A 26,941-nucleotide genomic window follows, 5' to 3' on the forward strand; every position below is an offset into this window, starting at 1 on the left:
AGGGCGTCAGCCGGTGCCGTCGTCCTACAACATAAATTTATTGAGCTGTTATAAAGTGCTCAGGCGTGCCAAAGCATTTTCCCCATTCTGCGTTTTATATCTCCGCCACTACTGTTTTTCCACAGAAAGCAAAGCATGATCTGGCTCTTGCACTGTCCTAGGAAGCCCCCTCTTGGAATAAATTTGCAAGGCAACATGTGAGAGGCTATATCTGCCTAGGATTGTGATGGCCTAGGATTGTGATGAGAAATACAATGGTTTTACAAAACCAAGCAGAAGGTAAAATAGCCAATCATTTAGTTTTTATTAAAAAAATCAAAATTGATGTTAGTATCGAACTGAGGCTGCAGTATTTTAATAAATGTTGCCTATCATAGCATACATTAGGAAATTAAAATGTTAATGTATATCCTGTTGCTTCCAATGAGTGAAAAACAGCAGGACTTCCATTCTGGAAGGTGGATGTTGTTAATTTGATTTGCAAATTAAGCTTTGGTAGGTTTACAAAACCAGGTAATATAGATAAGAGGTAGGTGGTCAGCATCTCTTCAGTTAAAGTTGAACTGGTAGGCATCTTCTGGCTTGCAGGAAAGGATAAACATGTTTTTTTAGGCATTCTTTCTGATTGCATTGTATTGTACTTTAACAGTATATTTAAATACATAGCAGGGAACAAAAACTGTGTGGCATTCTTTATGTAGAAGGCCAGGTCAAACCCATGCCAAAAATGAATTCCTGTCTCATTTGTTAGCATTTGTTTTTCAGCTGCCCTTGTTGCAAGATGTCATTATCCGAGATCAGTGGTCCCCAAGTGTTTAACTGGCAAAGGGCCAATTCGCTGTCATTCTGACCTTGGGGGTGATTGTCCAATGGTAGTAAAGAATGGCACCAGCCCAGTGGTCAAGGGAGTAAAAAAACCCTGGGGTTGGTGAACAGAGGAAGTAAACAACTACCTAATATTTGTGATTAGTGATGAAAAATGCCCAAAAATTGATGTCTGTAAAAGAAATAGTATTATCTATTAAATTAGAATTAACTGTGGGAGGTATAGTACCTTATTATTAGTGTAATTGGAATAGTGCCTCATCATTGGTGCCAGTGAAAGGAATACTGCTCCATCAGTGGTGCCAGTGGGGGGAATAGTGCCCCATCATTGATGCCAGTGGAAGGAATAGTGCCCCATTATTGGTGTCATTAGGAGGAATAGTGCCTCATTATTGGTGTCATTGGGAGGAATAGTGCCCAATTTTTGGTGTCGTTGGGAGGATTTGTGCCCCATCATTAGTGCCAATGGGAAAAAAAGTGCCACATCATTGGTGTCATGGGAAAGGAAGAGTGCCCTATTATTGGTAGCAATGACTGCAAAAGCACCCCATTTTTGGTGTCAGTGGGGAGAATTTTGCTCCATTGCTGTTGCCAGTGGAAGGAAGGGTTTCAGTGTTAGTTTCATGTATGGAACAAGGGCTGGTAAAGCAGGCAAAGGGCCCCATCCATCCCAAAGGCGTTTGGGACCATTGTTTTTCCTATTGAACTTGATTGTCCAACTCATTTATTAATAAATATACAGTATATGAAAAATATTGCCCGTGTTTTCTGATGAATAAGAATCTGATGATTGTGACCTAAATAAAGCTAGGATTACATTTTAGTAACCTTTCATGCAAAGATACTAAAGCGATTTCCCAAGGGTTTGCACACTTTTTCTCACAATTGTAGATATATATGGATATATACTCCAAAGAAGCAGAAAAATAGGCATAGTGCTTGGAGACGGTCACAGCATCACACACCCATGTGTGCGTGTAAACCCTAAGTGAGGGGTAGCTCTTTGTATTGGTGGAACAGCTGTTTGGCCCATCAGCTGCTGTTGTGCAGGGCTCTCAGCCAAGCCGTATGAGTTGGAATCCTCCGTGCTTACTTGGAACGAAGGCTCACAGATGTAGCAGCCGGCTGTGAGTCAGCTCCGGCTCCCAGGGAGCTGGGTTGAACCCCCCGCATAGCGATGGGGTCAGACGCAAAGCCTCTCATTACCCACTGTGCCGCACCAGATGTTGCGTTAGTGAGGAAAGCCATTAGGGGAAGGATGCGGATGGACTTTTTGAAAAGGAACACGATGGTCACATTATAGCCTTTCGCTGCGGAAACAGAGCGTGCTGGGACGTAGTTGTAGGCAGTTACACAATGTCCTTAGCTAAATTGGATATCTTTATTTTAATTTGCAAGGTTAAACTCCAAACATGAAACGCGGTCTCAGCTATTACAGTCACCGCAAGTTAAGTGCCCATAGGCTTATCATTATCCCTCTTAGCGTTTGTATACAGGCGCTCAGCTTGTGCCCACGTTCCTTTATAGTTGGGTTCCGTTCACCGCAGGTTGAAAAGCGCTCAGCGGGCAATGATTGCAGATATTTTAACTCTATACAGAATACCATATCTAGACAGAAACTTGGAGTACAAAATGAAAGACAACAGGATATCTTTATGAACCATTCAGGCCTTATTTTAGTATGCATTTTCCTGTTTGAGAAACATTCTGGGATAGATAAATTAAAGGGAGTCTACAGTAAAAATGAGGCTGTTCCTATTTTTTTTAAATTTTATTTTAGTCAAAACTTTTGAGAATAGCTACAATTTCTGCCAGGATTTCAGTGCAGTCTGTATGCTTACCGGGAAGATTTCCCCCTCATTTTCTGTCCTACTCACCACAAGTAAAGGGAACAAAAACAAACACATAAAAAATTACTAAGGCTATTTTTAAACTGGCGGTGAGGTTATAGGGAGGTTACTGCTTCCTCACACCACCAAACTGCTGCCTCGGGGGAGGCGCTACATGTAGTGTCTATCTGTGGCAGCCCCAAAGAATGATGGGGGGCGGTAGGAAAGCGTTCAGTACCTCTCACTGCTGATGGCAGTCCATCCCGGAAGCTGTGGTGTAGACAGCAGGCAAGTTGCCAGTCAACGGGAGCCACTCAGGAATGTTTGTTCCAATCCATGGGTCTAAACTTACCTTAATAAAGTTTTTCTTTTCCACACTAATCTAAAAAATATTTAATGCTCCCTCTGTCCCCATTAGTGTTTGCTCACTCCCTGTCCATACAGTGAGAATTATAACCCTTCCACACTAAAAATCAAATGCCAGAGCTGGAACAGACACCATGGGCCATGTTTGGTCATTGCAGGAACTTCGATGAGTAAATGTAAATTTGTAAAGAGGAATAAAGGATTTTCCATTTGTGTGGTGTGTTTTACTTGCATGGTACAGTTTATAGGTAAACTGGCTATAGGTATATAGGGACCCCTAAACCTAGTTACCCAGAAAGTGGGCAAACACCTTGTTGCCCTCATGGGAGGGTGGCTTCTTTTGTTAGGATACAAATTTGACATGCTGCCAGCATTCTCATGCCTGATCCCTAAACTGTGCTGTACATTTTCAGTACCATGGGTAGCAATCATCAGTATGTGAATGAATAGACTTCTCTTATTATTTAATATTAGTCCAAATGTAAAAATGCTATTAGCTACCAATCAGTATTATATATAAAATATGAAAGCTCTTTATATTCATTTTAAGTATCTCGGCAAGCCAAAACCTTCAATTGAAGAAGCCACTCCACGAATCACTGACCACTTGTTCTGGGTCAGTGGCCTATGGAGGAAGTTTGGCTTTACTTCCTTCGAACTACAATGTGGTGCATCGATTGGGGAATGACTATTTTAAACAGAGCCTTTTCACACAAAGGTTTCACTTTGTGACAAGTTCCCTTTAAGGCTGATTGCATACTGGCAGATCTTTTAATCTGGAAGCCAGACAATCAAATCTTTGAGCCAGCAGGCACGTTTAAGAAGTCAGGGATCATATGCTTCAATTGGCAACAATAGAAGAGGATCAAAAAACATCCTCCCGCTGTAATATTTTAGGTGCAGGGTCTGCCTGGCTGCTAGGTTTTGTCTATTGCTGGCAAAGTAAACAATAAAGACTACCATAAAATATTTTTAATAGCTAGTTCAAAGCTGTTCGTGACCTAGCAAAACTGGCAGGAGATGTGGAAACTATTGATGGGAGCTGGAAGAAGACAACAGTCCCCCCTCCACAAGCCATGTATTATAGGAACTTGGGGGGATTCACAAAAGATTAGGAGAAAAGAGAAAATCTCCCATGTAACTCGGGCCTTTCCTTTTAGTACACAGATGAGGTCTACCTTGCACAAGACTCTATTCCTAAAGGAGTGTTCACTGAAATCCAGTCATTGTATACTATGATTTCCATTATTATTGACTGTATTTTATATTTCACAATGCTGCTAATAATATAAATATAATTGATAAACAGTACATTTTTTGATCTTTTTTTTTAAGTTAAACTGTTCATAGACATTTGGAAGTTATCCTTGTTATACAGAAAAGCCTGCTTTAAACACCTTCATAATGCTGATTGTATATTGATAATACAAAATTGGCCTCCTTGATTGGGTCAAAGGCCGATTCTATACAAAGTGGCTCCTGTTTGCAGCACCAGGGCTCTGGGATTGAATTTCAGCATGCACACAATGTTCATAAAGAAGGACCTCGCCGGGGTGTGCACACTGGCCAGAGCCGCGGACCATGTCTCCCATATGCAGTGCATGGCTCAGGGCAGTGCGTAGGTTGTGTCTCTGGATACAACTCGCCCTCTCTCTCAGTGGGCGGGTTCTGGCATCATGACAAGACTATGGGGGAAGTTTACTCCCCTTTCAGTGACACTCGGCTCCCCGCGCATGGGCGGTCCAGAGCTGATAAATTTAATGGTCTGTGGGCCAAAAAAGGTTGGCGACCACTGCTTTAGGACATGTCTTCTAACTTTCACCAGGTTCACTTTTCAGGCCCCTTTTATACTAGCCGTGGAAAAACTCATGGTTGGCTGCGCTGCAGTGCATTGCAAACAGCTGCTGTGCACCTTGGAGCCTTAAAATGCATTTCAGGAGGAAGAGGAAAAGCAACTGCCTGACTAAAAACAATTCTCTGCTTTCTGGAACCACATCACGATACACCACAGCTACATGCAGACACAATGGTTTGCCAATCACTCCTATTCACTAGAATAGGAGCAGTTGGGAACACAGTTGAGCCAGCCGTCAGCCTCTTGTCTGAAATTATACTTTATTATTTGCCTAATTCCATGCAGTCATGATTTTAAATAGCTGTGTGCACATTTGAGTGTGTGTGTAGTTTTTTTTTTCCAAGGCATTGTGGAATACAGTTAGGCATTTGTTTTCTGTTTTTCAATAGAAAACAGGTAAGCTCCAGGCCAGTATCACAGCCTCAAGTCCAAACAGGCCACGTCCCGGAATTGGCATCATAAACACGCTCAAGATACTAGAGGGAATTGTCTGCACATCTTCCAGTAACCGCAGGAAATGCAAGGCGATATCCCCAGCGAGAGTCTCCTCACCCCACATGGAGGCAGCAAATCGCTCTGTAATGGGATAGCATTTTTATCTCCATTCACCAGCACCATCTGCACATTAACCCCTTCAGACACCAAGGTAGTTATGCAACATGATGACATCATAAATTGTTTTGAATGCCAGCATTTGGTACTACTATACACACACATAGCAAGTTTTCCAGCTATTTCGTCTATAGTACAAAAAGTGCCACATCCCTAAATATAAATATTCAAAAATCAAGATTAATTGGAACTTTTGAGGCACATCCTCTGTATAAATGTACCATTTAGTTTACAAAAAAGAAAAAATATATAACTTATTACATTATCAACAATACATAAATAGTTAAAACTATACATATATTTGATTGAAACATACAAAGTTCATACTTTTTCTCAATGAGCAGCAACACGTTTCGCTATATGTCCACTTCTTCAGTAAACCAATTAAACTTTAGCCTCAATAATCCTTAAAGTGTATGGAGCTTCCCCAGATCTGAAATAGGTGTCAAACAGCAATGGAAGACATCAGAAACAACAACCATGCAGCAAAACAAACTGCTATTCCATATGTTTGTAGGTTACCTCCAAATCAGACAACCAAATGCCTCCCTTTTTCTTATCTTCCATTTCTATCCCACAGGTATTATCGTTCAATGGATCACCCAAACTTTAGTCAGCCCCAACACACACATACAACTTATTGGGTACTTTTAAAATATTGGATTGTTTACACAATTCTAATTTCTTTAGCAATCCTAAGAACCATCCATACACATGACTGTTTGTTCTGGAAAGTTTCATTGTATTTTTGCTGTGTATCAGTGTTTCTGCAGAGCAATGCCCAGTGTGTACCCACAATTCGTTTTTTAATCATGCAACCCAACCTGACCCAAAGATTTTGTATATGAAAACATATTCTCTATATACTTTACAATCTCATGTAACTTGTACTTTTTGCAGTTGGTGCGTCATGCAACCCCTTCTACTTTCTATCCAACCAGTTGACATAAAGAGGCAGAAAGATAAAGCTTGCACTGTACTATTTAGGCCTGGCTTTCCATTTGCATTCCAGCTCTGAGTACTAGAACTCAGCCACCACTTCCACATGTTGGAACTGTCAATCAGTGTGGGCCCTTTACCACTGTGTACCTGTTGGGAACCACCAATCACTTAAGACAGGCTTTCTGACTGCCCCTTCTTCCTGAACCCCAGCTACCTGCAAAGGTTTATGAATGCTATCTGACCCACAAACTGATCAGCTGACAATGCCCCAGGGTAAAGATGGATAAAGTTCTGGTTGGAACTGTACCTTTAACCTAACCTTTATTTATTTTTGGCACCTCCAATAAACCAAAATGGTCAAAAACTTAATGCCTATCCAACAGCTCAAATTATTTTTCCACAGCATGAAAAAAAACTTCCTATTCGGAGTAACCAACAGACAATAAAACCAATGCAGAACTGTAACCTGCGGTACCCAAACCTGTGAAGGTCACAACAATGGTGTGTTGCTGAGCGTGTCTTTACCCTTCATTGTATTTACCATTACTTGGCCATATTTGAAAAGAAGTATCAAAAAGTTTTCTGTATCCGTCTGGGCTGCTTGCCTTAAAGGTAAACTCATTGCAAGGTAAAGCACGAATAAGATTAGAAGCCCCAGGGTACACACCTTCAAAAAAAAAAAAAAAAAAACAGCAATGCAGGCTTCCATATTTATATTCTGACATCATGGTATGTTAACTAATTAAATTACAAGTTTTGTATCATATAATTATTTTGCACCAGGTAAATAAACTTCAATAAAAAAATCATTTTGCTTTTAAAGCTCCTTGTTATCCTGCAATTACTAATAAAATGACTACAGGAACATGTACATGTGTCATTTCAAATGATGATGAACAGCATTATCTGCACAAATCATACTTGTCTTCAAGACTCTAAAGTAAAACTGTTCCTGACAACCACCACACAAGAGAAGCACTGACAATTGTGTAATACAGCTATGGCTAACAGCACATACCATACCAGCTTCATTGGCTGGTAGTTTATAGGAGCATTTCTGACTTTGACCACCACCAGCCAATAGAAAAGCACCCTGTGTATCATAACAATGGGATGGGACCTGTCCTCTGCCCAATGTCATTCTCTGTCCTCTGCACTCCCCCAGGCTTGACTGACAACAAAATGAACACTTCCGATCAATGTACGGTGCCAAGTATTTCACAGATTTTTGCTAGATTCTGATTACTATTTATACATTGCAGTGCTAATTCCAATGGCGTCACTGGGGCTAGTGTCACCCATTGTGGTAATTTATCTCTACCCCCAACTTAAGAGAAAACCAAGTTATGGAGAATCAGCAGAGAAAAGCAGTGGTTGTAAACATTTGATATGAGAGAGGGGACCCATTGCAAGTGTAAATCATTTCCCTTCCACTGGTGTACAAGCTTTGATTACTACATCACCTGTTCCTTCTGCAAGAAATTTAGTTCTGCTTGAAGTCTCTGATAACTCCTGTACTAATCACAGACCAACAAAATGTTACAACTGCTAAATAAACATAAAACAAAAAGCATTTTGGTTTATCATGTAGTCATACATGTAGTCACATCATATCATATAGTTCACCACTGTCTCTACTACAGTGTAATGTCTTCTGAGACTTCAGCAACTTGAATATAGAACGATAGTTTTTGGTAGGCTAAGTGCATGAAATGTTGACCTCCTCATGGGACCCGGTCCAGCACTGACTGGTAAATAAGTAGGTGTACTTGCAAATAGTCTGCAACAGTCATTGAATAAACACAGTGGGTCTGATTTATTAAAGCTTTACAAGACTGGAGAGGATACACTTTCATCAGTTTACCTTGGTGATCCAGCAGACCTAGAATGGATCTGGTCCAGGATTGAACAAATAGCAAATGACATTTAAGAAATTCATTCCAGGTTTGCTGGATTACCCAGGATCACTGATGAAAGTGTATCTTCTTCAGCCTTGGAGAGCTTTAATAAATCAGGCTCAGTGAATCATTTTATTATATTTACTATTTCATCCACATATATAAAAAAAAATGTCACATTTGATCTGCATATGATATTACATTAGGAAACCCTACAATTTTCCAATTTAATCCTTTATTAGCTACCATAGTTAACCATAATAAACCCTAACTAACTCCTGCCTCCCCTTCTTTCCTTATCTGATTGTAATTTTACCATTAAAAAATTTGCAAATCAAAAAAATTAATAATAATTTAAAAAATATATTTAAAAAATAACAATTATTTAATGAAATGTACACTATATATGTAAAACTATATTTTAAATAATACAGGTGAGGAAGGAATAGGGGTGTTTCATGGAATCAAATCTAGGTTCACCATTATGCACCCAAAACATGAGGTCAGCTGACTACCTAAATGACCTGGTTTTACCATCAATGGATTTTTTCTTCCCTGATGGCATGGCACATCCCACAGTGACTGGATTTATGGGGCTCAAATTGTTATAGAGTGCTTCAAGAAACATCAGATGCCATTTTTTATATCAATGCTCAACCATACAGTGCAAATCTTAAACACACTGAGAATCTCTGGGATGTGCTCAGTTTTCATTATCAATATTTTATCAAAAATAAATGCAACTCTGGTCACAAAGAAATGTGACAATGCACAAGCTTATCGTACACATCCACATTATATATACAGTATATTATTATTACACAGTATTTATATAGCACCAACATATTACGCAGCGTTGTACAAAGTCCATACTTGTGTCACTAGCTGTCCCTTGAAGGGGCTCACAATCTATTGTCCCTACTATAGTCATATGTCTTTAATACAGTCTAAAGTCAATTTGAGGGGAAGCCAATTAACCAAACTGCATGTTTTTGGAATGTGGGAAAAAAATTGGAGTACCCAGAGGAAAACCCACGCAGACACAGGGAGAACCAGCAAACTTCATGCAGATTTGAACCTGGGGCCTAACGCTGAAAAGGCCAGAGTGCTAACCACTGAGCCACTGGAAATAAATATATAAGAAAACTTTATATAATAAAGTAGGAGCAATGTGTGTTTAGCCTATTTATACCTATATGCCAGAAGAACACATTTATTTTAGGTATTTCTCAACCATGTCCAGGATAACAGTGAACAAAAATAATTTCTCTTTCCTTCACTGTTTTTTGCTCTCTTCTATACCCATCACCCTCACATTCTGAATTACACCATTCACCCTGACATGTGACCTTAGATTCACTCTTCTGCTTTCTTTCCAAACCTCCCTGCATTACATATCTTATCTTTTCCATCCAGGCTCACACCTGCTGCCCACATACATTCCTCAGCTCCCTGTCTTCTGGTTAACCCCAAAGTTCAAAACACTTCTCCCCCCTCCCTTCCAGTCAGTACTGATTGTGCTGAGACCAGATTCCCCATGGAGAATTATTTTTAATCCAATGTAAACATCTTAAAGTGAACCTGTGGTTTGGCTATACAGGGAAGGGCAATGGGTTCGCTTTTAAGCTTGACCCTGCAATTGCACGGAACACTTACCTTACTTTCTGTTGCTTTGTTAGTCCTAGAAAATAAGTTGGGCATGCACAGTGGCTCAGGGGTTAGCACTCTGGCCTTTGCAGCGCTAGGTCCTAGGTTCGAATCCCAGCCAGGACACTATCTGCATGGAGTTTGCAGGTTCTCCCCGTGTCTGCGTGGGTTTCCTCCGGGTGCTCCGGTTTCCTCCCACATCCCAAAAACATGCAGTTAGGTTCATTGGCTTCCCCCTAAATTGACCTAGACTACATTAATGACATATGACTATAGTAGGGACATTAGATTGTGAGCTCCTTTGAGGGACAGTTAGTGACACAACTATGGACTCTGTACAGCGCTGCATAATATGATGGCGCTATATAAATACTGTATAATAAAAAAAAGGTACATACCCTGCATTTATGGATATGGGGGAGAATGTGATTTATACCCTCGCTACCAAGTGACAGCACTAGTGATTGGAAATAACCTCCGAGGTACCCAGTACTATCACATGGGGGTGAAGGCTTCTCTGTCCTGGGACAAACCCTACACAAACATACATAGGCATACACAGGGCATTAAATAAAAAATGTGCAACACGTACTGGGTATTGCTGTGCACACCGAAATTGGACAAATAACTCTAGGGTCATTATTTAGGCTTTGGCTCTAAACTGATGCAGAAACTTTAAAGCACCACCTATGGATGAATCTAAGGCTGGACATATTTAGCATCTTTTTTACTTGACCCACTACCACCTTTTTAGTACATAATGGAGGTTATTTTGTGTTTGTATACACTAAAATAGATTATTGTGTATTATTTACTCTATCTAGGTTTGAAAAATGAGTGCACAAATATAATGTAACATAAATATTCGCAATAGCCATATTTTCTTCTATATTTATTTGCCTTGGGAATATATATAGTATGTCTGCATGGGGGGTAAATTAGCTTCAGACCTGCTGGGCTTTACGCAAGTAAACAGAACAATGTAGGAGAAAAGTAGGGTAGGTACAACTAGTTGTATGGTCCCACAAAAATATTGTATTCTAAAAAACATGAATAAAGTGGAACTCCAAGCACAGAGATCTTTTTTAGGTTGTGATGTATGAACCAGTTTTGCTTCTTCTTAAGTGAAGAATATTGCTCATTAGTTCTTTAACTTCAATACTTTGCTCCTGTTTTACTTCCGACCTCTGAATATGAATTCTGCCGTTTTCTCACCACTCTATTCTAGTGGGTGGCAAATGGGAGTGGAGGCAGAAAAACAACAAAAACAAGTCCAGCAGTCTATGAGACCTGGAGATCTTATATTTGGAGAGGGCCAAAAGTAGTGTGGGAACACTTTCCAGCTCAAAGAAAAGTTTAAATTAAAAGAAAAACTCTGGAATAAGCAACCAATATAATACAACTGAGTTTATTCATCACAACCTATGATAATCATCCTGATTGGAGTTCCGCTTTATTACCTGCTTCTCACATAAGCAGCTAGGGAAACCTAGAAGGTCAAAGAGCATATCCTGGAGTTGGCTTTAATTTAAATGGAGCTGTTGGAGGGTTAATGCTTTTAAAGACTTTTCAATGTAGAGACATTTTCAATATAGAGACATTCTCACCATCTGTGTGCGGGAAGGAGAGGGAACATGTTATCAGTGTCACAGTCATCACTTTTCCGGCTGCCTGTCACACCTCACCCCGCAACACTACTGTCATAAAGGATGGTGGGAGCTGTGAATACAACTATAAAATGCCTCTGCTGGTATATTACTAGGGGACCTTTTCATCAAAGGTCAATATTTTATTGGGAACTTATGAAGGGAGCGTGAGCCAAGTGTGGCAAACCATGTCTTATACATACAGATGTGTTTGTCCTTTCATGTAACATTTATGACTTAGGGTCTCTTCAAACTTTCCAGCAGTTTACCCCAATGTACTGCTGTATGCCAATAGTAAAATAACAATGAACATACTATGTAAAATGTTTTAATTGGTACATTCTGCTAACTTTCACGCCGATTTGAACATGCTAAACACAATTTTTATGTTTCTTTTCTGCTTTTAAAATTGAAAAGGACACAAGGTTTTTTAATATAAAACAGAAGAATTGCCATCTGTTCGGTATGAGTTACAAACAAAGGTCCAACAATATTCATTATATTTCCAAAAGTTTGTAGTCACCTATTAATTTAACTTGTTTGATCGTGTGGTCATCTCATTTGAAAAACCAAGGGCGATAATATTTTTTTTTTAACATTTTGCAACATAACTGGGCTTTGCTCAAATTGTTGGGTTAGAGGTGCACAATTAAATTGACTTTGAGTGCTGTAGAACTAACAGTACTATGGACAGTAGTAGGCAATCATTTGGAGGGGTGACTTTTTTTAGTCATACAGTGGGTGTGAAAGACAAGTATGTACAAATTGTTGCCCTTACGGCACAAATGCATTTGATATGCACCTGTGTCACAATATGTCATGTGTGTCACAATAGTGAGATTCCTCTTCTTTTTCTGTTCTGCAAATTCAATGGGAAATGAAGGGATATTTTTCTAATGTGAGGGAAATTCCTTTTTTAGACATTTGTCCCTGGAACAAGAGTCTCAATTGAAAGATTTTTTTCCATTTTTCCTGTTTGGGTGGCAACTCAAAAGTTTTAGATTTACCACCACTTTCATTCCCAGGGACGCTGGTAATCGGGATAATTAGAGATAATTGAGTGAATCTCCTTAATATGGACAATAATAAAAACCTGACAGAGCTTCTTAACCCTCACCACTCTTTACAACATTGCTGTATTGCATGGCAACATGCTTCCTTTACTTTGTGTTCTTGTGATGCATCAAAACTAATTACCATATAACTGCTGGAAACTAAGCCTAACACTAATTTTTAAAAATAGTAAAGTCATAGTGAACACCCTGATTCCTCAACATACTTTTGCTATATGGTTGTAACACAGCAAAGAGCAAAATGGGTAATAAAACTATCAGCAAAATTGAAAATTTTCTGCCTTAAGACGTCATGCTTGTGGGCAGAGAGGCGACCCACTGGTGTTAGATGAAGAAAACAATGAATAGTAATTAGATGTTCTGTATTCCAAAAAATATGTATTTTCCCAACAAATGAACATAGAAATAAAGAATACCACCAAGCTGAGATTTGTCCTAAATCTACTGCACATCAACAAAGCTATGATCAATTTTGTACTCCACCTATTGATAATCGACTGATTGGAAGTCCCAAAAGATTGCCTAGCATTGTATAGGAGATTTTTTCCTTCTAATCACTTACCCAGAAAAGAAATCAATCATATTTTTTTGCATGTCTACTTTTGATTGCTGTTTGTCAATACAACCCATCAGAAACCTAAAAAATTGTTCTCTAACAGTTAGATGGCCGCTGGAGTCACATTACTTCAGATCTTACTTTGGTAAGGTCTATGCTCACCTCCTATTTTTTAAGCAATCTTCTAGCTGTGATCCTTTTTTTTCCCACCTTGTGCAATAGTAAATAAATATGCATATACACCAGGATTCAGCTAAAGAAAAATCTCAAGAGGATATTTCAGTTTTCCCAAGTAATGATGGAAATAAAGGTTTAGATAAAGAAGGATTAGGATATAACATAGCAAACAATCACTCTGGGTAGATGTAGCTTTACCAAATACTATACCCCACATCCTTAATAAAATGAGCATTAGTAGTCTGTTCAGCTTGCTCCAACCCAGCAACTCCTGGCTCGGTACACCCCTCAAGCATTGTTCATATCCTGAAGCAAGCTCCAGGATCTGCCCATCAATATCTCATACACATATCAGTGCAGCCAGCGGAGAGGGGGATTAACCCCTAAAAGCCTGGACAGCAAAGGCTTCTATATGAAAAATACCACTTTCACTATTACATACAACATTTAGCAATGTTTTGGCAATCTGAGAAGGTTTAAGCACTAAATTTGGCACTATGGCTTGTAAACACCAATCACTTATAGCTGTTACACAAGTGCATTCAGCAACCCTCTTGACACTTGACCACATTTAACCATAGTTGCTAAATGTTGTGGATACCGTGGGACAGTTCAATGATTTTTTACACCGTATGCAGTGTCTATGACCCAAAAACCATCTCACAGGATCCAGGATACTCTGCAGGGCACATCCTAAACACTCTGCATAGTTGAAGACATCAATAACATCTGGACAGCGATATATATTATCTATGTAAAATTTTTAATTGATTTACCAAAAAAGTCAACATTTTCTAAAATCTTTCAAACTGATTTTATTTAAGGTAAATTATCAGAAAGGATGTAATTTGCAAATTGATTGTGCAAGGCAGTTTTTTTTTTCAACAAGTTAACAACTGAATTGATCTAAAAAACACTTTGTGTGTCACAAATGATATTTCAGTCACATATATCTGTAAAAATAATTGTAACATGGAAGTACATGGTTCAATAAATACTTATAGTCAATTGTCAGGAACAATTTAAATCAATCAAATATGGCATGTAGAGAAAATAGTGTATGCCTAGCATTAGCAGTGTGGGAGCATCTTCCTTAGCAAGAAGAATAAGTTATGTACACCAATAACAGGTCATTGTTGTCCTGCCACTGACACAAACAACAAGACACTTCTAGTTTAGGAGACACTGGGCCTGAAAGCTCTCCAAGGCTGGAGGGGATACACTTTCATCAGTGAAGTTGGGTGATCCGGCAAACCTGGAATGAATTTCTCCAAAGTAATTTGCTATTTGCTAGCAAATGTCTTGAGTCCTGGACCAGATCCATTCCAGGTGTGCTGGTTCACCCATGGTGTGCTTTGGAAGTCCTAGTTTGTGCACTGTATATATGTTTTACATTATGTTGTCCTACCTGTGTCAGTGGGTTGGCTGTGACGTACATTAGCGGGGAGCAAGGCTTCAGATATCAATAAAAACTTGGGTTGCTAATACTTCCACACTCTCTCCAAAATACATTTGTAACTAAATGGTATGCTACTAGTGAAGTATTATAATGTCAAAAAGTTTTACAAGAATAGCTATGTTGATTTGTGTTTGGTCCCTGTAGGTAATTATAAGAATAACTGGATTATTAACTGGATTAAAAGAGAAAAAAATATGCACATTCATGTGAAAAAGTTAATGGAAATTGTTAACTTTTTCATATTTAATCAAGCAAAAAAAAATATTGTCTTGTAAACAATGCTTACAAATGTTAACTTTTTCATATTTAATCAAGCAAAAAAAAAATATTGTCTTGTAAACAATGCTTACAAATATAGGTGATATACTTAAATTACAGACACACAAAAGTTTAATAATTCTCATGAGCTGATGTTCCACTTCCAGCCATGATCATACAGGTCAATATTGCAGAACACCACAGGCAGTAGTAATCCTTCCGCAATAATCTCTCCTACCTGCCTGATCACTCAGTGTATCTAGCAAAAAGCTTAGCTGTGCATGCGAAGCATCAGCTTTGACTGCCAAGATACCCAGCTTTCCCTGAGGGTTCCCAGAATAAATAAACTCCCTTGCGCCGGAATCTGCAGGTATCTCTTGCAACAGTTGGTGTCAAAGTGCACATATCTACAATTAGTGAGATTTTACCAGTAAAAGTGGAGAAGGAGTGCCAGGAAAAGGCCTTTGCTGTCCAAAAAAAACATCAAAAAAGTAAAAAAAAAGGTTGGTTTTCTATAGAGCATGTATGAAAAAAACAGGCATTCTGAAACAATGAGCTGCAAACTGATGAATGAAAGATGAAATAATTTTGTGCACAACAACAGTAAACACATTTGACAGAAACTAAAGACATCATTTCAGGAGAAGAGCCTCATACTAAAGCCGCATACACACTTGCAATTATAGTCATTGGAAAGGATCTTTCACGAGTAGTCATCAAGTCATTTAAAAATTCTGCATTATATCAATAGGTACTTAATGAGAATGTAAGGTTATCTGTCTGAAAAGTAGAAGATGAAACAAAAATGGAAAATTCAGCACAATATTGATTCAAAATAACAAATCCACAATGGAATAGCTCAACAAGAAGAAATGAAGCCTAGATTTGGACCCCACTGGATGTTGTAGGGGATTTAAAATATCCAGTTAATGAAAAAAACCAACAAATATATTGTAGCTGAATGAATTTTGCTTGCATGAGTGGTGAAAACTTAGACACCGGGAGAAACTTCTGAAAAATGCCTAATTTCCCCTAAAATGGCAATAGCAGCCAAGGGTGTGTTTACTTTTCTCATGGCACAGCATTATATCTATTGATTTTTTTAAATATATTATTTAAAGGTAAATTTACTTGTGTTTTTTGCAAATATATCACCTTTATACGTAGTGTGAAGCAGTAATGTTTACTTGTTTTTTTTTTTTTAAATATGATATGAATAAAAGGTAATTGATGATATAAAAAAAGGTAATATGAAAAAATCAACCATTTCAGTGTGATGTCCATACTTTCTCACATTTAAAAATGACTTTCATTTTACCCAGCTTTTTTGGAGATTCTGAAGGTGCCATTTATTATGTCTTTTTGCTGCCGACTAGAAAAGCTGGGTGCTTAAAATTCTACAAAAGTGAGGTCCAGCACATAGGTGACATAGTTATCTTTTCACATGTTTTACAAGTTATTCTATTTGTACTCTGAAATACTTATTACCATTGTGGTATTACGGTAAAGTGTGTGTGTATGTGTGTGTGTGTGGGGGGGGGGGGGGGGGCAATCTCGATCATCTTGATGAAGGCTCAGGAGACACAGGAGGGAAGCCAAGGTGACACCGGCAATGACCTCCTAAACTTTACTCTGTGTGATGAATAACAGGAGGTGTTTTGCTATGAAAATGTTCATGACACATAATCCATAAGTGCCACGGCCATTCTATACACATGACTACTCATGGTGACATCTGGATAGCCCTTTGCTGTGGGTACAAACTAAATGTGCCAGTCCTCTCCAGCATTTTCACCTCCTTAACTGTAGTAATACAGAAATACTAATATTCTCACATTTTCTGATATTAAAACATGTAACTCTGACACAGCACTTAGCATTATGTCTAGTACAAATGGGTGCTCTTCTGCACCAATGTCAGTTTGCATAAAGCAACTGTAGGGTAAGCCAAGATATCCTAGCCGCTAACAAGATATCCTAGCTACTAACACTGAACTGTGCAGCTCAGCGATTTTAACAGCTCAAGCGAGCCATCAGTCAGGTTAGAATGCTTATTGCAGAAGGGACATCGCGTGACCTTTTCTGCAAAAAAAAAAAAAAAAGTTGGTTCCTCATTAAAAGATGAAATAGCAAATTGTGCTTTCACTGCAATGTTCATATTCTTACATCCACTAGATGTCTTAAGTCTGATGGCCAGCATTATTCAAACACTTCCTCTGAGCCTTTCCTGGGCCTATGCAACCTGTGACTAGACAGTGAAAGCAGAACCAGCAAATGGATTAGCTTATCCCTTTGTTACTTCACTCATCTCATCTTAACATCATGTCTCTTGTCAACACACAAACCGATTGGCTCCTTGTGCTGCTTTGTACTATCACACAACAGGCCTATTGTACAGGGACTGCAGGAAGCTGGTACCAGGGCAAATTCAGGTACTTACACTTACACAGGTACTTTGAGTTATCAAGAAACAGGAAGAGAGAGGGAAAGTCTTCCAAAGGGGTCAATGTTGCTCCGGCCAAATAGAAGAAAATGATCCATGTGGGACTGTAGGATGGGACAGCAGGGGATGCAGTGGTCTTAGGACCTGTCATCACTCAAGTAAAGCACAGGAGGTGGTGGGTTTATGCCATTGGAATCACACCTCACCAATACCTTTAAAGCAGAACTAAACCCACAACTACTCAACTATTCTATCTCAGGGCGATGCTATCTTTCCTTTTCTCTACCTTTTGCAGAAAATCTTGATTGGCTTTGCCAGGATTGTTTGGATGCAACTGCATCTCATTTATTCTCAGCATGTACAAGGGAAGCCAAGATTGCAGGGTTTAACTGGCAACCAACACTGTACTGCGCATGCACACCGCATGCAAAATTTGACAGCTCTGTGCGAGACAGGCAGGTAAGCACAGTTATTGGAAGAGACAACACCTACTCTAAGTTAACAGGTTTAATTTCAAAAGCATAAGATGAAAGTTGCCTGATTCAGCCATTTGTGATTGGATTAGGCAACAATATTGTAGCATAAAGATGTCCATTTGCTGATAGCAACCAGGCAGGTTAGCAAACTTGTAGGACTAGGAGATTTCAGCAGAGTCAGATGATCAGACGGGTGTATACAAAGTAAATGACAGTTTTCATGTTCTGTAAAGTGAAATTTCAGATTTTCATTTCCTATATATAATGAATCTAGAAAGTAAAGTTACCTCTAGTGAGATGTGAATGATGTCCAAATCACTTCTCATTACAGTCCAATCAATAGGTTTGGTTCTTCATAGTACAGCTCCCACTTTTACTCTTGTGTGTGCACATCAAGATGCCTGAATCCTGAACCTGGATGAAAACAAAAGGATATTGCATTGCTGGACTGGAGGTTAGGTGGGTAATGTTCTAAAGAGTCACAGATTTGAAATAAGCCTATAAATATTCGGTGACTGAACAAAAATTTGCAAGTAGAGGGATTTTCCTGAGATATAAGCTTTTTAATGTTTCTAGAATCCTCAAGTAAGGTAAGGTAAGTCCAGTAATATCACCTTTATCTATAGGAATCTGCTGGAAGTTGTAACTTGAACTCTTCTAAAGATTTAAGCTACGTACACACTTCCAATTATTATCGTCAGAAAACGAACGACGAACGTTCCTGCACGATATATATGAACGATCGTATAGCACCGATCCTGCACATAGAGGTAACGACACGATCGTTCGTAGATATTGTACACACAATAGATACGATCGTTTAAGCGATAGAGGAACTATGTGCACGACAGGAAATTGAACGGACGTTTGTTCATCACGCATGCTCTGAACATGGACGATCAACGAACGACCGTACACACGAACGATGTTCAACGATCGTCGTCCAATCCGATCCGCCGGTCCGGTCATTCGTTTCCAACAATTTTCCTCGTTCGTCGGCGTCGTTGGTTACTTTTTTACGAACGATTTTTTGCCCAATCGATCGTTCGTCGTTCGATTGGAACGATAAAAATTGGAAGTGTGTACGCACCTTTATCCTGTTCTTCATTTAGCTTTTCTTGATGAGTGAGTGTGGGGCCACAAATGTCAAGAAAAAAATGTAGCTGATCTAGTCAGTCTGAAAGGCTTTTGGGAGTCTGTAATATCTCACCAAACTTAGCAGACATTCACTGCCCATCTATTTAAGAGACCAAAGTCCCCTGCAGATGTTAAATATTTGTCACTTTAAATACTTGTTAATGATCATTTCAGGTGACAGTAGGAACATTGGATAGAGAGAGGTGTGTGGGGGGGAAGTTGAATGGGAAGAAGGTTTGTTTTGGAGAACCAACGGTCAATCATTTATTGAACTGGCATCTTGAAAAAACATAGTGGGACATATACTGAATTTTCACAAACAGTCTTCTCCAGTAGCATCTGTATGGTCCCTTAAATCAACCAGCTGGAATCTTCTTGTCCGATCATTACTGTTTACCCCTAGATCAGTATTGGGACTGTCTGCAAAACCTCTACCCCTACTCCATAGGCACAGTTGTGCTGTACTGTTTTATTATTATTATTATTATTAATAATAATAATTAAAAAATGTTTGTTTGTGAAAAAAATGTAAATGTTTCCAAAAACATGCAGTTAGGTTAATTGTCTTCCACCCAAAATTGACCTTAGACTACATTAATGACATATGGTAAAGACAATGACTGTGGTAGGGACATTAGATTGTGAGCCCCTTTGAGGGACAGTTAGTGTCAAGACTTGGGTCCTATGTACAGCGCTGCATAATATAATGGCGCTATATAAATACTATGTAATAATAATAGTAATAATATAATAACCCTTTGTAAAAATGGTGCGGCTGGCTGCCATCTGAAGACTGTAGGCAGTTTTAAAGCCTAGGGGACCCCATAAACGAGAAGCATTTTTCATGGGTATGATTATTGTTTTTCTGAAAATCGCTTTGAGGTTATATTACGCAGTCAGTTTAAATGTAAATTGTCCTTAGCAGACTGCCTGTCTCCTATTTCCACCTCCTAGATCAGAAAGAGGTGAGAATATATTGCACGCATATTTCAATGAACAGAAATCACTACTGCAGTCTTGTGCAGAGGCAGATTGAGAGAGAATAGGGCTCTAGGCAAGATAGAAGCCCCCCATCTTTTCAACTGATATTGATAATAATTGAAATAGGCACAGAGAAGAAGGTTGGACCCTGCACCTACAATATTTATGTCTTTTATAAATCCGCTAGTAAATTAATTTAAAATGAAACAACTCAGATGCAGTTGAACTGCAGACTTTCAGCTTTAACTCAGTGGGTTGAACAAAAAGACTGCATAAAAATGTGAGGAACTAAAGCCTTTTTTTTACACAATCACTTCATTTCAGGGGCTCAAAAGTAATTGGACAATTCACTCAAAGGCTATTTCATGGGCTGGTGTGGGCAATTCCTTCCTTCCTTCCTCCCTCCCTCCCTTCACAACAGCCAACCAAGTGAACAACACTCTCCAGGAGGTAGGCAATATCCAAGTCTACCATAAAGAGAAGACTGCATAAACGTAAATACAGAGGGTGCACTGCAAGGTGCAAGACACTCATAGACCTCAAGAATAGAAAGGCTAGATTGGACTTTGCTCAAAAACATCTAAAAAAAGCCAGCACAGACCTGGAAAAACATTCTTTGGACAGATGAAACCAAGACCAACCTTTACCAGAATGATGGCAAGAAAAAAGTATGGAGAAGGCGTGGAACAGCTCATGATCCAAAGCTTAGCACATCATCTGTAAAACATGGCGGAGGCAGTGTGATGGCTTGGGCGTGCATGGCTGCCAGTGGCACTGGGACACTAGTGTTTATCCATGATGTGACACAGGACAGAAGCAGCCCAATGAATTCTGAGGTGTTCAGAGACATACTGTCTGCCCAAATCCAGCTAAATGCAGTCACATTGATTGGGAGACATTTCATAATATAGATGAAGAATGACCCAAAACATACAGCCAAAGCAACCCAGGAGTTTGTTGAAGCAAAGAAGTGGAATATTCTTGAATGGCCAAGTCAGTCACCTGATCTGAACCCAATTGAGCATGCATTTCACTTGTTGAAGACTAAACTTCAGACAGAAAGGCCCACAAACAAACAGCAACTGAAAGGCGCTGCAGTAAAGGCCTGGCAGAGCATTATAAAAGGAGGAAACCCAACATCTGGTGATGTCCATGAGTTCAAGACTACAGGCTGTCATTGCCAGCTAAGGGTTTTCAACCAAGTATTAGAAATGAACATGAGCAGTTCAATTGCATCAGAGTTGTTTCATTTAAAATAATTGTGGTAATGTACAGAACCAAAATTAGTAAAAAATTGTTTTTGTCCAAATATTTATGGACTTAACTTTATAAAGAAATTAGGCATAAAGTCCTATCAAACGTCACACACATCCCTAAAAGTCACAGATATTAGTTCTATTTTTCTAACTGGCAGATTTATATTAAATGGAGGAACCAGGTCTAGGAGTGACATTGTTAGCCATATACTATGTAAAATTTTCATTTGTATAGGCAATAATGTCAAAACAATTAGAAACTGATTAGGCAAGGCATTGTTTTTCAAGTGATTACCCATCATATTAAAACCTTAATAAGTTTCACTTATTGGTGAAATAATGGTGAAAAATGTATGATACCCATTGCATTGAAAATGTATAGCTGTTCACAAGGAATAGTTTTCAAAAAATCCTAATTACAGTCATAACATTACAGTCGATAACATTGCTTCAAGTATGGCCAGCATTATTCTTCAATAACTTCTGCCAACACACCTCAATAAATAAAAATCCATCTCTCTTTATGGTGTTAGCGAAAGGTGGACAAAACCGATCCTGACAAAAAAACAGTACTGTATCTCATGCATGTGTTATGTATATGTATATTAAGTACAATATAATCCTAGAAAGGGGTAGTGAACTGTTTTTTTTTTTAATTGTCTTAAAATGTGTTTTTCTTATATTAAACAAACAGGTTATAAATTAATAAAAAAAATGTATACAGGACAATCAACTTCTGGGCCTTCAAAGTAAAGGAAACCAAAGGAAGCAACAGGCTATGTAATCACAGCAAAAAGGGCTTAGGGGTCTGATATTTTTGGAGAGTTAGCCCCATTTAGCTGAAATCAAGTGAGCAAATTAACAGAAAAAAAATCCACAGATATGAAATACTGTCAACATACTATATAACTGCTTTAAAACATTGTGAAGACACATTAGGAAGTGTGAGAAAAGTCTCAACAAAGTGATGGGAAGTGTTCTCACAGAATTCACCAGAACAAGTCACCAAGATTTCCCATCTATTCCCTTTATGATGTCAAAATGTAAGATTTTTCCTCACTTTTAACTGCAAGGACAAATAGAGCAGGGGTCCTGGGTTGTCCTGCAAGAGGACATCTGAAAGGTAGTTTTGTTACCTGCAATGCACTCCCCCAATAATAAAGTGCACTGCATAATCAGAATGTTGCAGCATAGCTGCTAAAATGCTGGATGTGTAAAGGTTGTGGTTGCTTGTAGTACTTTGGGTCTTCAGTACAGCGATTCAATGATTTGTGGAACACTGCCTTTAAAACACTAGTAAAGGATGCTAGTCTGAAACTAGCCCAGTATTATCACAGCTTCAGTCTTCAGGGAAAGAAACAAGAAACCTTAATGTCATGACCGGGCTAACTCAGACATTTCACCCATGCCCCTTTTACCAACCCCCCCATCTCCAAAATATTAAACTGATGCAAACTTGAACTTTTCCAAACATTTCCGAATATATAAATACCATTTAATTTCAAACATTTATAAACCAACATACATTATTAAAATAAATAAATAAATTTTTTTTCCTTTTAACATAAAAAAAACAACATTAACCCTTTTCTTGCATAAACCCTAATAACCGACCTATTATAAACTAAAACAACCAGGCTGCAGGTCTAAGAAAGCAACCGTACCACAACAGGAACAGGCCCTAACCTCCTAATCCACACCTCCACCACCACCTGAACCCCTTTATAGGGATGAGTAGGTTGGAAAATTTTCCTTCCTAAAAAGACCTCCCACTTCCGGTCCCACCCCCTTTTAACAATTTCTATGCTACCCCCCCCCCCTTTAACCAATCCTCTTCTCAACCCCTCCCTAACCATTTCCTTTTCTACTTACCTCCTGGGCTTATCATTGTACCCTGTCGTTTAGGCCCTACACCTATTCTTCTTATTGCTACAGGCCTCTCTTGAAAATTTTAGGGTTATATGGGTGTAAATTATAGGGTTACATAGAACTGTGAGGTCACAAAGATCCACAGTCACAGGGGAAGTATGTGCAAAGCAATTTGAGGATCACATTGTTGAAATTTGGGCCTACAATCCAGTTACAAAATTCTTCTCCTAACACTGAATATGGCATTCTAACAAATGTTATCTATTTACTTCTACCTAGAGTTACCAATATTGTGTAATTCAGAACCTTTTTTTAGTTTAAATTTTTTTTTCTGCCTGGGTTTACTATTCAGTTGTGCTGTTTCTGTCTTGATCATTTACTTCAATTCTTGTCCTGTTTTGATATTTTCGGAAGTGGTCTCAAAGGGCTTCTATGCATGTCTATGTTTCTCCATCTATCTCCCCTCCCGAATCCTCCTTCCCTTTGTGGATTGAGCTTGTTTTTTTTCTTCATTTTTTTCCCACTGTTTTTTGTCTCCTATTTGCCTTTCAGTCCTCCTTGTGGGATCTGTTATCCTTCCTACGCTTTGTTCCTCCTCTCATCGCTGCTGTCTTTTTCCATTCCTCTCTTCACTCTCTGCTCAGCTGAGAGCCCAGGTTTCCCTTGGCTCTGCTGCCTTCCATCTGCAGACTGTCCTGACACTGACAGATGGTGCCTGTCACTCCAAGCTCCTTCCTCCCTCCCAGCACTGCTCAGAGCTGCCCCTGATGGCTGCCTCCTGGCACAGAGCAGAGCAGCTGACAGAGGAGGGGGTCTCTGGGGAAGCTGCTGGCAGGAGGAGGTGTTTAGCAGCGGCAGAGGGAGCGAGAAAAGGTTCCGTCGTATTTAATTAGCAGAGAGATTAACGCAATCCCCCCTAAGGCTGCGGATGTCCTGTGCCAGGAGCTGCGCTGTGCTTTGCAGCAGGGTATTTAAATCCTTTCCAGGCAGAACGGAAAATATTACAAAAGCAGCACAATATTCTGTAAATAGCAATGACACCGCCGTATATCAAATGCTTAACACATTTCGCTTCAACCGGGCGGGAAATACAAAATCATGACCTTTATTAAATTTCTGATTTGGTAGTAGATTTAGGAATTTATTTATGAAATTATATACATTTGAGCGAAATGCATCAGTATTTTTTTTTTTTTACCAATCTAGCCTTGGTATTTTATTTATTTTTTTGCAGTTGTGGCTGCAATGACCATCCATGGTGGCAATCTTTCAAAATAGTATCACACGCAGAAAACTGAAGTGGAGCCATATGCCCTGAGCTTGTAACAGTAGAAAAGTCTAGCAACACCACTGGCTGCAGAGCCATATATGTTAGCAATGGTAAAAATATCTTGTGCTCACCCCCAGGTCACCTTGCAAAAACACCACAAAGCATTTATGAACCACATAGCACAGATGGAAACCATCTTTATATTGTGATGCCATTTGTTGAAAAAGGGGTTTTCCGTGCAACTTTTTTATGCACATTGCCAGTCCATTCAAAATGATTTTACTGACATAATGCAATGGACATCAGTGTGCTTCCAGTAATACTATGCCAGGTAAGTCCCCCAGAGCAATTGGGACTGAATGACCTCTGTTACATCATCCTGGCCCAGTTTGTTCACCTCTCTATACACAGAGAGATTCACCAGTAAACCAGATACACTTATTACCTCAATTCACCTCACCTTAGGAAATCGGGTTACAAATCCACATCTTGACGCAGTTTGAAGCTTTATGTTCTGAAGCAGGCCGTTTGAAATGTACCTTATCTCAACCTATTCTCTTGTTGTCGCTCAAGACAAATGATATATCACTCCTTTCTTAAAAAAAAACAAAAAAAAAAAAAAAACAGAAAAAGATAAAGATTTCTGGCACTTAATGTGGTGGGAAGGGAAAAAAGATTATATAAAAGACATTCACATGAGGAAAACTTTATTCTTTAGACCAGGCTGCATATTTCTATTATTCTCTTGTCCACTTCTGCAATTACAAGCCCATTGTAGACACCTTGTGCAGTGGGCAGGGGTCATCATAGGCGGCCATGCAGCTCTATATTCACCAAGTTGCAAAGTAGTTTGTGTTATGATGCTTTTCTCTGGTCAGCATTAGCAGAAAACATACAAGTGAAACTCCAAGCAATGACTTTTTTTTACATTTTGAATTCCCATGGGGAATTACGATCACTTCTTGTTCCCAGGATAACAGGAAGTTAGAGGAAATTTAACAATGACAAGTAACAACTGTAAGGGCCCATTCCCACTTGTGTAAATGTGTCGGTGTGCCGAGTTGCCATTTATTGTTAAAAGCACCAAAACACACCTTAGCCGACATTGTTGTGCAACTCACTTAAAAAAATGCAACATATTTGTGTGCTTAATGAAGTGTATTGCAATGTGTTGGGCAATGCGTGTGGGTTTAGTAGTACAGACTTCATCTCTATAGTGGGAACAAGTCCTTGGGATTGTCATGGGAAAAAGGTGTCATCACTAAACCAGCTATTTTTATTTTCATGACAACTATAGCAATTTGGGATCCTATTGTCACAGGAAAAGAAAGTGATAAAGAATTATCTGAACAGGACATAGACTGGGAAAAAATGAACAGGGTAGTTAACCCTTCAGCACACGATTCAACATTTTTGATGGAATTACACGTTATATTTTTCAGCACATTGGGTTAAAGCATCTCTTCTGTGGAATTAGACTAAATAGGTTAAGCTTTGCCCTCACAAGCACAATAATAAGCCTTGGGCATGACGACCCTGTCACCAGTGTTTCATCTTTGGTCTACTTTTGGTATGAACTATTCATCCATTCTGGATGTCCTGCCTGAGTGGTCTAGCTATCACAATTTGGTTCTTGTCAATGTCACCTGGATGCTACATTTGCTCATTTTTCTGCTTCCAACTTATCACCTCATTTGCCTAATATTTCCCAGTCCTTGACCAGGTACCATTGTAACCAAATATTCATTGTTATTCATAGTTAGCGATTTAGTGTTTGATTCAGGAAATGTATCAGGCTGGGTATAGATTATCCAGGTTATATATGGTTTCTTTTATGCAACTCAAACTCAACCATACAGCCTATTGTTACTGTTTACATTCAGGAATCATGGCATTGCTGTTGTTTTACTAAAATATTTCTGACACTTTTCTGCCATTTTAAAGAAGTGATTTAGAGACCTATAAACCCACCAGGACTGGCAAATGGCACCCAGCCTCTCTTGTGGCCACTCTAGGGGGGGGGGATTCACAATGGTGAGAGGTAGGGGATCAGTGAATTTGCTGCTATTTCCTGTGTTAACCTGGGAGCTCTCATCTCTGAGCAATTCTGGGTTCATGGGTTCAGCATATTGCTACAAACAAACAAAATGTAAAACAAAATATGGCTGCAATATTTGTACAGAAGATTCTGTGTTATGCCAACCGTTGATCTTAGAGGATAGTTGAACATGCGTGCGTGTTACAACAAACAAAAAGAACAGTCTCCATGAACAGCAACATGTAGCAAATTACCAATGGAAAGTAATGGGGTGAAAATGACCATCATTGGCAGACGGTGTTAACACTGCTTATCCTACAAGAGAATA

General features: G+C 39.0%; 1 long non-coding RNA gene across 1 annotated transcript in view; it reads right to left on the reverse strand.

Moving 5' to 3' along the window:
- The window catches only part of LOC140341264 (uncharacterized), a 57,531-nt gene extending 31,238 nt beyond the window's left edge, over positions 1-26,293 (reverse strand). The window contains exons 1-3 of the long non-coding RNA XR_011922834.1: positions 25,271-26,293; positions 25,036-25,170; positions 18,350-18,476 (exon numbers count right to left, since the gene is read on the reverse strand). This is a non-coding gene — a long non-coding RNA (uncharacterized lncRNA). The remainder of the gene's footprint in view (positions 1-18,349; positions 18,477-25,035; positions 25,171-25,270) is intronic.
- Positions 26,294-26,941: the final 648 nt, after the last annotated feature.

The sequence above is a fragment of the Pyxicephalus adspersus genome, chromosome 11 (assembly GCF_032062135.1).
Source record: "Pyxicephalus adspersus chromosome 11, UCB_Pads_2.0, whole genome shotgun sequence".
Lineage (NCBI taxonomy): Eukaryota > Metazoa > Chordata > Amphibia > Anura > Pyxicephalidae > Pyxicephalus > Pyxicephalus adspersus.